The sequence below is a fragment of the Pongo pygmaeus genome, chromosome 18 (assembly GCF_028885625.2).
Source record: "Pongo pygmaeus isolate AG05252 chromosome 18, NHGRI_mPonPyg2-v2.0_pri, whole genome shotgun sequence".
Classification (NCBI taxonomy): domain Eukaryota; kingdom Metazoa; phylum Chordata; class Mammalia; order Primates; family Hominidae; genus Pongo; species Pongo pygmaeus.
The window spans coordinates 75,803,093-75,817,347 of record NC_072391.2 but is presented as its reverse complement, the minus strand read 5'-3'; the positions used below and the strand labels follow the sequence as shown (position 1 = coordinate 75,817,347).

The following is a 14,255-nucleotide window of genomic DNA, read 5'->3' as shown; positions in this document are numbered from 1 at the left end:
AGGCTGAGATGAACAGATCATGAGGTAAGGACATCAAGACCATCCTGGCCACCATGGTGAAACCCAGTCTCTACTAAAATACAAAAAATTAGCCAGGCGTGGCAGCGCATGCCTGTAGTTCCAGCTACTCAGGAAGCTGAGGCAGGGGAATCGCTTGAACCTGGGAGGCGGAGGTTGCAGTGAGCCGAGATTGTGACACTGCACTCCAGCCTGGAGACAGAGACTCTGTCTCAAAAAAAATAAAATTAAATTTTAAAAAAAAAGATATAAAGCAATATTGCAGGACATTCCCCAAAAACATGTAGTTTTAAGAAAGTCATTATTTAGAATAAGGTGGGGGACAATGAACCTCCATAGGGGCCATCTTCCCTATATTTCACCTTCCAAGATTTCCAGAATGTTTGTCATACCTTCTCTACCTGTGAGTCCAATCATGCCAAAATGTCACTCTCGAAATTGTTTAAAGGCAGAAATGAGATGCTGTGGACATCTGAATCAAAATTGAGTTTCCAGGGAAATTACAATGTCTGTCTTCTTTCACCATGAGTCTCTCGATGGTTTTCAGTTGGTTGTTTCAGTGATACATGAGGATTTTAAAATACAAGGGGGATTTATAATAACAAAGAATGGCTAATATTTCTTCAGCAGCTATATGCCAAGCACTGGGCAAGCTGATTCACTCTGACTGGATGACATATTCTTCACAACATTCTCAGGAAGACATGGTTTTCCTATGTTTGGTATATGACAAGAGACTCAGAGTGGGTAAGCCTCCTGTCCACAGATGCATAGCTAATACATCGAGACTAATACATCCACACTTCAAAAAGTAGCCAGAGAGCTCTATTAATAAATTTTTCTGTAACTCAGGGATTCAATGATTCTAATATTTATTTTCCAAATATGATTTACAATATTGTTTATATCCATTTTTCTGAGAACTCTCTTACGCATCACTCATTCATTCTCTAGTTTTGGCAAATACTAGAATATTTGCCTACACTAGAATGTAGGGTTACTACTCTGTATCCGGCACTGTACTGGTTACCGGGGAGCCAACTGTTAACAAGATGGACACACATCCATCCTCAAAGGGCTCACGGAGACGATAGAGATGGAGACAAACAATGAGCAAGTATGCTGAGGGCAAGGACGAGAACCAGCGAATTCTGAGGATGCATTCGGGAGGGGCCTCCAACTTCATCCCTCAACATCCAGGGGAGGCTTTCTGGAGGGAATAACATTTCTGCTCAGACCTGGAGCATAAATCGAGGTTAGGTCTGGGGAAAATGGGTGCAGAAGGACAACTTTCAAAGAGCAAAATAATCACAGGTCTGCCTCTCAGGTCAGCCCAAGATTTTCTAGTTGTACCTTGTGATCTATCCCACTAGAAGTCTTTCAAATGCTCAAGCCCCCCTTGAAGAACCTGTTAGACTAAGCTTGTCCAACCCATGGCTGGTGGGCCACATGCGGCCCAGGACAACTTTGAATATTACCCAACACAAATTCGTAAACTTTCTTAAAACATTATGAGATTTTTTGGGGATTTTTTTTTTTTTAGCTCATCAACAATTGTTAGTGTATTTCACGTGCAGCCTAAGACAATTCTTTTTCTTCCAATGTGGCCCAGGGAAGCCAAAAGTTTGGACTCCCCTATGTTAGACTCGAGTGACCCAAAAGTGCTGGGATTATAAGCATGAGCCACCAAGCCCAGCCAAAAGTTTTCTAATTTTCCTTCCAAATCTAGTCACCTCCTGTCCTCTCTCCATCAACTCTGTTCCCAACTGGCTGACCTGTAAAGATAGTCTCAGGAGCTTCCTTGGGCACCAACCTTTGGTTGGTTTAGCCATTGAGAGGCACTGGGAGGGGTTCTGAGGATGGAAAGGAACTGAGGTTAAGATACTCCCATCTGTCTGGCTCCCACCCTCCCAGGTCATCAGGACCTCTACTGAAGGTGGCAGCTCCCATCAGCCTATGACTCACCTGCCCTATCCAAGCATCTGTTCCCTCCTACTCTTGCCCCATCAGGCCTTGGTCCCTTGGTGGTTTCCTTTAAGGCTGCTTAGAGGTTTATAAATGGTCTTTGATATGGTTTGGCTGTGTCCCCACCCAAATCTCTTCTTGAATTCCCACATGTTGCAAGAAGGACCAGGTGGGAGGTAATTGAATCATGGAGGCAGGTCTTTCCCGAGGTATTCTGATGATAGCAAATAAGTCTCCAGAAATCTGACAATATAATAAGGGAGAGTTTCCCTACACAAGTTCTTTCTTGCCTGCTGCCATGTGAGATGTGCCTTTCACCTTCTGACATGACTGTGTCACCTCCCCAGCCACAAGTAACTGTAAGTCCAATAAACCTTTTTCTTTTGTAAATTACCGAGTATTGGGTGTGTCTTTACCAGCAGCGTGAAAACAGACTAATACAGTCTCTTGTTAAACTCTTCTCAATCACCAGTAAGTATGCCAGTTGTTTTTTTATCAACACCCTGGCTAGTATCAATCCTTAAAAAAAATTACTAAGCATGTTCATGCATTTTAGCTTCCGGGGAGAGCCTAGGCAGGAACTTACTATGGTCATTTCAGGGATGAGGAATTCAAGGCTCTGAGTGGGTGGCTGGTCTAAAGCCACAAAGCGAGTAAGAGACAGAGAGAGGACTTGAACCAAAGTCATCTGTTGCCAAAATGGCATCCACCACCCAACTCCTTCAAAAATACATTTTGCAAGTCTTCATTTTCATTTTAAAGTGATACCAATATTAAAATGTGCTTCAATAAAAACATGATTTTATAACAGAAAGGGAAAGGCAGACTGCTGAATGTCTCTAGCATTATAAATCTAACTAAATTCAGAATCTGACAGCTCTTCCACTCCCAAATGCATAAGGGAAAAAGAAAAAAAAGGCCCTACTCCCCCAAATACCACTTCTGATCTACAGATCCTGTCTCTTACTAATCTCCCGCCCAGCCCAAAACTTATTTGTTAATTGCTTTACTTTAGAAATTTCCCACCTTTTTGGGAAGGTGGGAAAGGGAGAAAGAGACTGAAAAAGTTACTGTAGTTGGCATGTTTAAACAATTTTTATTTATTTATTTGTTTGTTTATTTTGAGACAGAGTCTTCCTCTGTCACCTAGGCTGGAGTTCAGTTGTGCAAGCTTGGCGCACTACAACCTCTGCCTCCGGAGTTCAAGCGATTCTCCCGTCTCAGCCTCCCAAGTAGCTGGGATTACAGGCACACATCACCTAACCCGAACCCCAAAATACAAAAAATTTTTGTATTTTTAGAAGAGACAGGGTTTCACCATGTTGGCCAGGCTAGTCTCCAACTCCTGACCTCAAGTGATTCACCTGCCTCAGCCTCCCAAAGTGCTGTGCTGGGATTACAGTCATGAGCCACCACACCCAGCCAATTTATTTTCATCTCATTCTAACTATCCAACTTCATACATGTAAGAGAAATTAAAAGAACTGGTAGCAAAATACAAATGATAATTTTTGGTAAGACATAATAAAGTATTAGATAGCAATGCTAATAGTCACATCCTTACTGTCCAATTGTTTCAACCAAACAGCGTGCATAATTCAACCAACAGAACCATTCTAACCTAAGGAAAAGGGCTCTACTCCCTTCTTTCTCACCCTAAGGAAAAACAAAAAGGAAATAAATACTAACGCAACCATCCATCTCAGAGAATGGAAACCCTTCCTCGCTCTCACTGTCCCTCAAGAAAGACTCCCAGGACTGAATGTAAGAGTCTTCATTCAGGCTGAAAAGGCAAATTGAGACCTTTGTTTTCTGCTTAATTTCCACATTGTGAGAACCTAGCAAGTTTCTCTACCAAAAAGATGTCAAGACTCACAAAATGCAAACAACTCCAAAGAACCAAACCAAATCAAAAGGTAATCAGCATTAATAAAACAAGGACAATTAATGGAGAAGTGATTAAGACCATACATTGGTTTGAAATTCCAACTCCATATTTGCAGAGTAATACCAAATCTCAGAACCTAACTCTTTTCATCCCTCAAATAAGCAAAAACTACTTCATGGAGTTGTGAAGATTAAATGAGATAATGTAGTGTAAAATGTTTAGCACAGCTCCTGGATTATTATCCACACTCAAAACTACTTTATGGAGTTGTGAAGATTAAATGAGATAATGTAGTGCAAAATGTTTAGCACAGCTCCTGGATTATTATCCACACTCAATCAATATTAAAAATTATTATGAGCACTATCTCTAGCAGCAGCTAGATGCCGATCTCACCATATTAAATTTCTTATGTACAAAGAATTGCAGATATCAATGATAGGGACAGGAGGCAGGGAAATTCTGGGCAGAAGAGGGCAGGTCTGTGGTGAGGGTCCCATCCTCAAGCCTGGAACTGTGGCCCAAAGTGAGAACACACATCCCTGTTTTTCCACTCAAATGTTGCCTTTTCCACAACCACCCATGGCCCGCCCTGCCCCCAATCCTGTACCCATAAAAACCCCAGGCTCCACTGGCAGAGTGAAGAGAAGAGGAGAAGCAGCTGGACATTAGAGACTACAGTTGGAGAGAAGCGGATGGACTTCAGAAGAACAGCTTGATGGTATAGCTCCAGGGGAAAATTACCTTCCTGCTTTGTCTTCTTTTTAGCTTCTCTTCCCAGTGAAAGCCACTTTCATCAGCAATAAAATCCCCCACATTTACCATCCTTAAAATTTGCTCATGAGACCTCATTCCTCCTGGACACTGGACAAGAACCCACGTGTGGGTGCAAAAGGCTGTCACATTGACCCTCCACTGAACTGTTAACACTTAAGCCGTCCATGGATGGCAAAGCTAAAAGAGCACTGACTGTAACGCTCCTTTTAGGGTTTCAGGGGTCATGGGCACCCCCTGCCAGATGCTACCCCAGGGCCAGTACAGAGTTCATTCCTGCCAGTGCCCAAAAGCATTTACCCTGGCTCCTGCACCTGCTGACCTGCATGCTTCCTCCCAGAAGGGGTGGAGTGCAGGGGGTTCAAGTGAGTGGAGTTCACCTCTACTAGCACCAAAGCAGCCAGCTAGTTCCAGCATCCGCACTCCACTTCCTGCCTGTGAAGGGGTCAGGGATATTTCCTGCTTCGTCAACATGGATACCAACAAGACTCTTCAAGAGATTTGTAAAAGTTTATGATTAGCATCGCCTGTTATTTTTCCTTCAGTGCATACTACAGGATCACAGATAGAACTATATCTAAGTATAGTTGGCTCCCTTTATAATCCTAGGTATTTAATAGTATGCATGTTAAAACATTCTGAGGGCTGGGCACAGTGGCTCACACCTATAATCCCAGCACTTTGGCAGGCCGAGGTGGGTGGATCACGAGGTCAGGAGATCGAGACCATCCTGGCTAACATGGTGAAACCCCATCTCTATTAAAATAAAAAAAAATTTGCCAGGTGTGATGGCATGCACCTGTAATCCCAGCTACTCGGGAGACTGAGGCAGAAGAATCGCTTGAACTCGAGAGGCGGAGGTTGCAGTGAGCAGGGATCTTGCCATTGCACTCCAGCCCAGGACACAGTGCAAGACTCCATCTCAAAAAATAAAAAAAACAAAAAACATTCTGAGAAGAGGTACAAAAAGAGCCCACAGGACCCAACAGAAAGAAAACCACCAACCAGAAAATAGAACAAAACATACCCAAGAACCCCAGCCACATAATTCAGCAAGAGGGCTTACTTCTATGAAGTTATGTGAGAATGCATTTGATAAAGAGGCCACTCAAGAGGACTGTTTTTAATTAAAATCTATACAATAGAAAGTTCTTGGTCAGGTACAGCAGTGCACAACCATCATCTCGGCACTTCGGGAGGCTGAGGTGGGAGGATCTTTTGAGGCCAGGAGTTCAAGACCAGCCTGGGCAATATAGTGAGACCCTGTATCTACAAAAAATGAACAAATTTAGCTGGGCATGGTAGTGTACACCTGTAGTCCTAGTTAATCAGGAGGCTGAGGTGGGAGGATCACTTGAGCCGGAGAGGTCAAGGCTACAATAAGCCAAGATCGTGCCACTATACTCCATCCTGGGCAACACAGCCAGACCCTCCCTCAAAAAAAAAAAAAAAAAGAAAAGAAAAGAAGGTTCTTTTCTGAACAACTGACTCTCCGTCTATGATGTGAGGAAGACGGGAATCCAAGATCGCTGAGGTTACATACAGGTGGCCTGATTTCTACCACTCCTTAATGCTGAACATGAAGAATCAGCCACTAAAAAACAAATAGGCCTTTTCATTTTCCTCAAACTCCTACCTAAAGTTCATTTTCACCGGCCAAATTTAAAAATTAATTAATAAGTTACAACTGCCAAAGAATGTTAAAAAGCCCAGAGGCACCTCAGAAGTGCTTAGAAGAAACAACAAAGCATTCAGCCTGAGATAAATGGGTTTACTGTGTGTTTACTGTAATGTTGACTTAGTATCCCAAAGCAAAAACATTCTCTTACCTCCATTTACCACTACTTTGTATGATAACAGCAGCATTAATTTTAGAGTCATCATGAATCAATCATGAAATCTGACTCATGTTTTTACTGGCAACAAAACACCCTAATTAGCACCTTGAATAAGAGCCACTCTCTGGATGGGCTTTAGTGAGAGCAATCTTCCGCTGTTAATTCTTTGCTAATTACTCATAGTACAGGAGGTTGGACTATCACTAGACTGTGTTAGAATACCCATGTAGGGCGGGTGTGGCGGCTCATGTCTGTAATCCCAGCACTTTGTAAGGCCGAGGTGGGTGGATCACGAGATCAGGAGATCGAGACCATCCTGGCTAACACGGTGAAACCCTGTCTCTACTAAAAATCCAAAAAAAAAAAAAAAATTAGCCAGGTGTGGTGGCGGGCGCCTGTAGTCCCAGCTACTCGGGAGGCTGAGGCAGGAGAATGGCATGAACCCGAGAGGCAGAACTTGCAGTGAGCCGAGATCGCGCCACCGCACTCCAGCCTGAGCGACAGAGCAAGACTCCATCTCAAAAAAAAAAAAAAAAAAGGACATGTACCAGTCCTGTGACATAGCCACCTTGAATCTTTGCACAATGGCACAGAGCTTCCCAACCTGGGCACTACTGATATTTTGTGGTGGGGGTGCTCCTTTGCACTGCAGGATCCTTAGCACCATCCCTGGGCCTTTACCCACTAGATGCCAGTAGCACTATTTCCCCCCATCCTCTACCCTCCTGAACTGACAACCCCAGATGTCTCCAGACATTGATATGCATTCCCTGGCAGGCAAAATCACTCCTGATCAAGAACCACTGGACTAAAGAAGAGCCTGTTCATGAGGCTACCATAAGGATTAAATGTAGCAACATACATTATTAAACAGGGTTAGTGAGCTGTGAGGTGCATAGTAGGACTGACACATACATGGTTAAATGCAGTTAAACTCATTAAGAGATACAAGTCTGGCTGGGCGCGATGGCTCATGCCTGTCATCCCAGCACTTTGGGTGGCTGAGGCAGTCTCATCACTTGAAGTAAGGAGTTCAAGACCAGCCCGGCCAACATGGCGAAACTCCATCTCTACAAAAAATACAAAAATTAGCCAGGTGTGGTAGTGGATGCCTGTAGTCCCAGCTACTCAGGGGGCCAAGGCAGGAAAATCTCTTGATTCCAGGAGGCGGAGGTGGCAGTGAGCTGAGATCTTACCACTGCACTCTAGTCTAAGCAACAGAGTCAGACTCTGTATCCAAAAAAAAAAAAAAGAGCAAGATGCAAGTCAAATGGAAAAGTGGCTTCTGCTACCAGCTTAGAAGAACTGATTCAAAGTTGTCCTTAGGTTGTGTGGGGTTGTTCATCTGTTCATTCCTACATCATTTTTTTGTTGTTTTTTTACCCTGCTCTTTTTGCCCAGGCTGGAGTGCAATGGCATGATCTCACCTCACCACAACCTCACCTCCTGGGTTCAAGCGATTCTCCTGCCTCAGCTTCCTGTGTAGCTGGGAATACAGGCGTGCATCACCACACCCAGCTAATTTTGTATTGTTAGTCGAGATGGGGTTTCACCATGTTGGTCAGGCTGGTCTTGAACTCCTGACCTCAGGTGATCCACCTGCCTCGGCCTCCCAAAGTGCTGGGATTATAGGTGTGAGCCACTGCACCTGCCCCCGCTGGCACTCTGGGCCAGGCCAGACCAGGCCAGGCTGGCTCCTCCCTCCCAGACCCCACCTTAAGATCACTGCCACCCTCAACCCAGATTTCCTAAGCAGGAGAGACCCACAGCCCCTGTTGCCCTCAACTCCTAGTAGGGGCCTGGGCATGGACTTGGGGATGGTCACAGGTCAGGAAATGCTGCAGTCTTGACACGTCCTGGGCTGGCAAGACCACAGAGTTTGGGGCTGGTGACTGGGAGAAAAGCCTCTTGCCCAACCTGCTCTGGGACAACAATGTGTCCTAGAGCAGAGGATCCAATACGGGGGACACCTGTTTGCCCTAGATTCAGGTGTTGGGCCCATGGAAAAGGGAGATTAACTTCCCTGCCCCTGGCTAGGACCCCACATTTTCATTTTGCAATGGATCTTGTATATTACATAGCCAGCCTCACCTGGGCCTTTTCCTATTTCAACATGTACCTTTGGAGAATCACTAGCATTAGGCCCCCACATGAGGGGTCCTTCTTTGTGACAGCCAGGGGAAGGGGGCTCAGCACCACCACATTTCCTCTTGGAAGAAAAGGTTGCAAGGATCCAGAACCAGCAGCGCCTCCAAGGTCATCAGCTCGGCAACAAGACATGAAGCAATTAGGAGTGGCCCTCCAGCGTCCTGCACTGACTTCCACTGCTTCTGCCCCCCCACTCCCTAGCTCCACTACTGGTGAAACTGAAGCCCTTCCTCGGGATCTCTGATCTCACTTTCTTCTGCTCCAATGGAGACCTGGAAGAATCTGTTCACTGACGACCAGGGCTGGTGGGTGAGCATGCACACCGAAATACTGTTGGGAAACCTCTTTCATCAAAATTATAAAAGCCAGAGCTGTTTACTGGGTGTCAGAAGCAGATAGAATGATACATATGCTCTACAACCATAAAATACAATGTTCCAATCAAATGATGAATCATGCTTATATGATTTTTATATCTCTAGTTAGAAGAAAAAGAATTATACTTTCTTCTCAGATCTCCTCTTCCTTTTTTTTTTTTTTTTTTTGTTAAAGCAGTGTACATCTTTCTGAAACTTCTAGTGAGTCTCAAGTCAGGACAACCTGGGTCACAGTCAGTACAAATGGGACAAACTTGGGGGAGAAGAAAGGGGAAAATGTGGCCCTAATAGCTTATGGTAGATTCTGGGTCACTGAATGCTCACTCCAGCCCACCATTGTCCTTGGGTGGGAGAGGTGACGAATGTTGGAAAAGAGAGAAGATATTGCTGGCATCTTCTTTGTTATTGTCCCCTACAAAATGCAGTGGATGCTACCAGGCATTTTGTGACTCAATCCCTTACGGAAAAGTAAGAACCAAAAGAACTATTTATTGCAAACAAGTATCTCCCATTTGACTTTATAAGAAAATTTGGGCCGGGCGTGGTGGCTCATGCCTGTAATCCCAGCACTTTGGGAGGCCAAGGCGGGTGGATCACGAGGTCAGGAGATCGAGACCATCCTGGCTAGCACGGTGAAACCCCGTCTCTACTAAAAATACAAAAAATTAGCCAGGTGTGGTGGCGGGCGCCTGTAGTCCCAGCTACTCAGGAGGCTGAGGCAGGAGAATGGCGTGAGCCTAGGAGGCGGAGCTTGCAGTGAGCCGAGATCGTGTCACTGCACACCAGCCTGGATGGCAGAACAAGACTCCATCTCAAAAAAAAAAACAAACAAACAAAAACAAAACAAAAAAAAAAACGAAAGAAAAAGAAAATTTGGCTGGACACAGTGGCTCATGCCTATAATCCCAGCACTTGGAGAGACCAAGGCAGGAGGACTGCTTGAAGCTAGGAATTTGAGGCCAGTCTGGGCAACATAAAAATTAAACGAGTAGCCACGTGTGGTGGCATAAGCCTGTAATTCCAGCTACTCAGGAGGCTGAAGCAGGAAAATTGCTTGAGCCCAGGAGTTGGAAGCTGCAGTGAGCCTTGATCACGTCACTGCACTCTAGCCTGGGTACCAGACCTAGGCCCTGTCTCAGGGGGAAAAAAAAAAAAAAGAAAGAAAGAAAGAAAAAGAAAATCAACGCATTGTTTAAAAAAAAAAAAAAAACCTATAAAAAATCAAAACAGTTCATACTTTGACCTCCCTTACTATATATTAAATATTATTTATCACAATGCTAATACTTTGTTGCTTAAAAAGATAAATACAGGCTGGGCGCGGTGGCTCACACCTTTAATCCAAGTACTTTGGGAGGCTGAGGCGGGCGGATCACGAGGTCAGGAGTTTGAGACCAGTTTGGCCAACATGGTGAAGCCCCGTCTCTACTAAAAATATAAAAATTAGCCAAGCCTGGTGGCGCACGCCTGTAATCCCAGCTACTCAGGAGGCTGGGGTAGAAGAATCACTTGGACCCGGGAGGCAGAGGCTGCAGTGAGCTGAGATCATGCCACTGCACTCCAGCTTGGGCAACAGAGCAAGACTCATCTCAAATAAATAAATAAATAAATGAATAAATGAAATCTCTAGTCAACTAAATTTTACCAATTAAGTTGCATTTTAATGGAGAGAGAGAAGAAAGTGGCTTACAGCAATAACAACAAAAATAAAAAAAGAGTATTGCTCATCATGGCTGTGTCTGCTTCCAGTATTAGTCATACCCTGACAAGTGCCTTTAGAAACTAACAACAGCAGTACCTTTGCAATAAAAATGTTTACTTAATAAAGAGAAAAAAAGCAGGAAGAAGGTAATCAGCCCAAACACATCAGAGAATTACAAAGTGATGTTTGCCGGCTAAAACACACTTCATGTTATTTGATGTTGACTTGATAACCACTCAAATTGGAATCGCCACAATTTAATGAAAGCTCCCATGTGATCCACAAGAAACAGAGACCTAAGTGAATCGTGTGTTCGTGTAATAGCACATGTTAATAAAATACTGAGGGAAAGAAGAACAAGGAAAAACAGAAATCACTGGTATTTCTTAAAATGGGGCTGTGTTGTTACCTGTAATTTCTTGATCCTAAAACTCTAGCTCCTAGCTGCACTATGGGCCTTCCCTGAGAGCCTGGGCCTCCTACAGGGAGTGTGTGAGCAGCTGTTCCAGAAGCCCCCAGGGTCATGTTCTCATAAATCAAACGTTGTACTGGACATCACGTATGCGGGAAAACGGAGCATCTTTCAACAGGGAAGCATGACTGTGATGTGCTGAAACCATTTCCATTTACAGAAGTACACACTGTACTACATTACGAAAAGTGAAGTTTTTTCACCCAAGGTGAAGAAAAATAAATATGGAAGAATAACTCTTCCCCCACCTCCATCAGACTGTCCACTGGCAATTAAAATGCCATCACCCAGATAGAGAGTACAAGCATTTAAAATTCACAAGGAATCAGACATCAGACTAGAATTGCTACTAAGCCCGTGACCTTCAGCTCCCCAAACATTTATGATTTGGTAATTACCGGATGGCATTGTTACTGATAGCTGTACTACTTCCTCTCTTACAGAGCCATTTGAATACAAGAGGGGAAGCAGGGCTCTCAGCATTTGCTGGGTACAGCAGGGGATCCAGTTTACAGCTGTCTACCTTATCTTGAATTTATATATACTGGCACATATTAAACACTATGAAAAATTAATATTTTAGGTCCTTTGGTTTAGATACGTGCCTTTAAATGAAGGTGGTAATTATTACTATTACTGCCACCACCTTTGATGAATATAGGTGTGTAAGCCACTGCTCAAAGAAGGATTTAGAGCATAATTTCTTCTTGTACCAGTGTTAGATTTTTTTATTTTCATTTATTTATTTTTTGGGGGGACAGAGTTTCATTCACTCTGTCACCCAGACTGGAGTGCAGTGGCACGATCTCACCTCACTGCAACCTCCACCTCCCAGGTTCAAACAATTCTCCTGCCTCAGCCTCCCAAGTAGCTGGGATTACAGGCACACGCCACCATCCCTGGCTAATTTTTGTATTTTTAGTGGAGACGGGGTTTTACCATATTGGCCAGGCTGGTCTCGAACTGCTGACCTCGAGTGATCCACCTGCCTTGGCCTCCCAAAGTGCTGTGATTACAGGCGTGAGCCACCACGCCTGGCCCATTGTTAGATTTTTAACCCTATCAGATATTCGACTTGACTTTATCATCCCAAGTCTCATCAGAGCTCCTCTGTTGTAACCTTGCCCCGACTTTTTACCAAAGCTAGCAAGAGCATCTCATCTGCTCAATTACTTATTAGTGTTGCTATAGAATACCATTTCCTCCTGCGGCTGATAAAATATTAATCAAAAACAGGAACTGAGCAATTTCCCAGTGTAGATGTCTTCTGACGGTAATACAGGGAGTCAAACAGAAATCTGGAGGTCATATAACAGCTTCTGAAGAAGGCAGAGAAGAGTGACATCGGAGACAGAGGAAGAGACTGCAGGCAGAACCCGAGAGCAGCATGAGTGATTACTGTGCAAACAGAGGAGAGCCTCCAGAACCGTGCACACAGTGCCTTGTGGGAAAAGGCTCGGCATCAGAAACACTCAGAGAATTAGGTTTTTGTTGTGCTTTAATGTACCGCAAGCCTTCAATTAAGCAAAATGGTGTCTTGATTTCACTAGTTATTTTTTTAATCCTAACCCTTATTTTTCAACTCCTTCTAGGTTTCATGAGTCTACACCCTGCCTTAGTAAAGAGAGTACACCAAAGATGAATAAATCTCAAATCAGCTTCTGAAGTTTTTGTTTGTTTTTTTTTTTTTAAAGCCTTCCATCACTTCCCTTCTCTTCCATACTCCTGTGTATATGAAAAGAACACAGGCTGTGGGTGTAGACAGACGTGGGTTTGCAACAGCTCTCCCACTTACTACAAAGTGATTCATGGCAAAATACTTAATCTCTCTGAATTTCAGTTTCCTGAAAACTTGCAAAATGGGCCTGCTGTGAGCTTCAAATACTCACTGTCCCCATCTCCAGTACCCAAAAATATATACATACCAGTAAAAATCCAGACGAATATCCTCCTTCTCCTATAAGCCACCCCAGTCCCACACACAAGTCATTTTTCATAGGCTTAGGGTCAACTGTATTTTCACATGGGCTTCTTATGCCAAAAAAAAAGTTATTTGTTGAAGTGTTGACTAAATACTACGTAATATTTTGAGAGATACTCTTTTGGAACTAGTGAAATAAAAAGACACTTGGAAAGGTAGGCATCTTGATAACACCTATGAACTAGACTGGGAATCAATATGATGTTCCATTTCTTTGGTTAATACTTACTCAGAATTTATATATATTAGCGTATTTAATTCATCAACTTGCATGACAACCCTGTAATATAGGTAGAACTCTATTTAACGAAGGAGGAAACCTAAACACATAATTAGCCCAGCTTCACACAGGTGGCAGGTACTGGCATTGGAATATGAACTTGAGCCTTGTCTTTGAGCTCTCTCTGCCTTCCTCATCTCTGTTTCTGATATTCTGCTGGAATATCCCCATCACCACCCACCCACATACCCCCATTAAAAAATAATACCAAGGCTAGGCTTGGTGGCTCATACCTTATTTCCAGCACTTTGGGAGGCTGAGGCGGGAGGATCACTTGAGGCCAGGAGTTAGAGACCAGCCTGGGCAACGCAGCAAGACCCCATCTCTAATTACTTTAAATAAATAACTACAAATAATATCGAAGAGCCAAGAAGATAAAATGAGTTTTGAGGCTGCTCCAAGAGCCAGTGGAATGAAGAATTAAGTTATATAAGAGAGCTGTCAAATGTTTTAAAGCAAGGAAGTCATTTCTTCACTGGGCAGTTAAACATAATCAACTCAATTCTACAAGGCTCAGGGAGTGTGTTTCCAGAAGGGGCCTGGAGGCAATCTCCTTGACCCTGCAAATTCAGCCCTTCACCCACAACTGCTCACCCTGGTGACCACCACTCCTGGTCCCAGCACGTCACTGTCTATTTTGAGCTCTTTTGTCATCTTTTGCTTGTTAACACCATGGCAAAATATAAATTCATCTCTTGCCTATAAGATACCACCAAGGCTCCCCTGTGCTCAGAAAAACTGGACCTCTGGAGGCCACAAACAGAAAATCAGTCCTCATCACAGATGTTCTAATATCTGGCCCTGGGATTTAG

General features: G+C 43.8%; 1 protein-coding gene across 2 annotated transcripts in view; it reads right to left on the bottom strand.

Moving 5' to 3' along the window:
- The window catches only part of WWOX (WW domain containing oxidoreductase), a 1,116,547-nt gene that overhangs the window by 676,821 nt on the left and 425,471 nt on the right, over window positions 1–14,255 (bottom strand). The window lies entirely within an intron of this gene.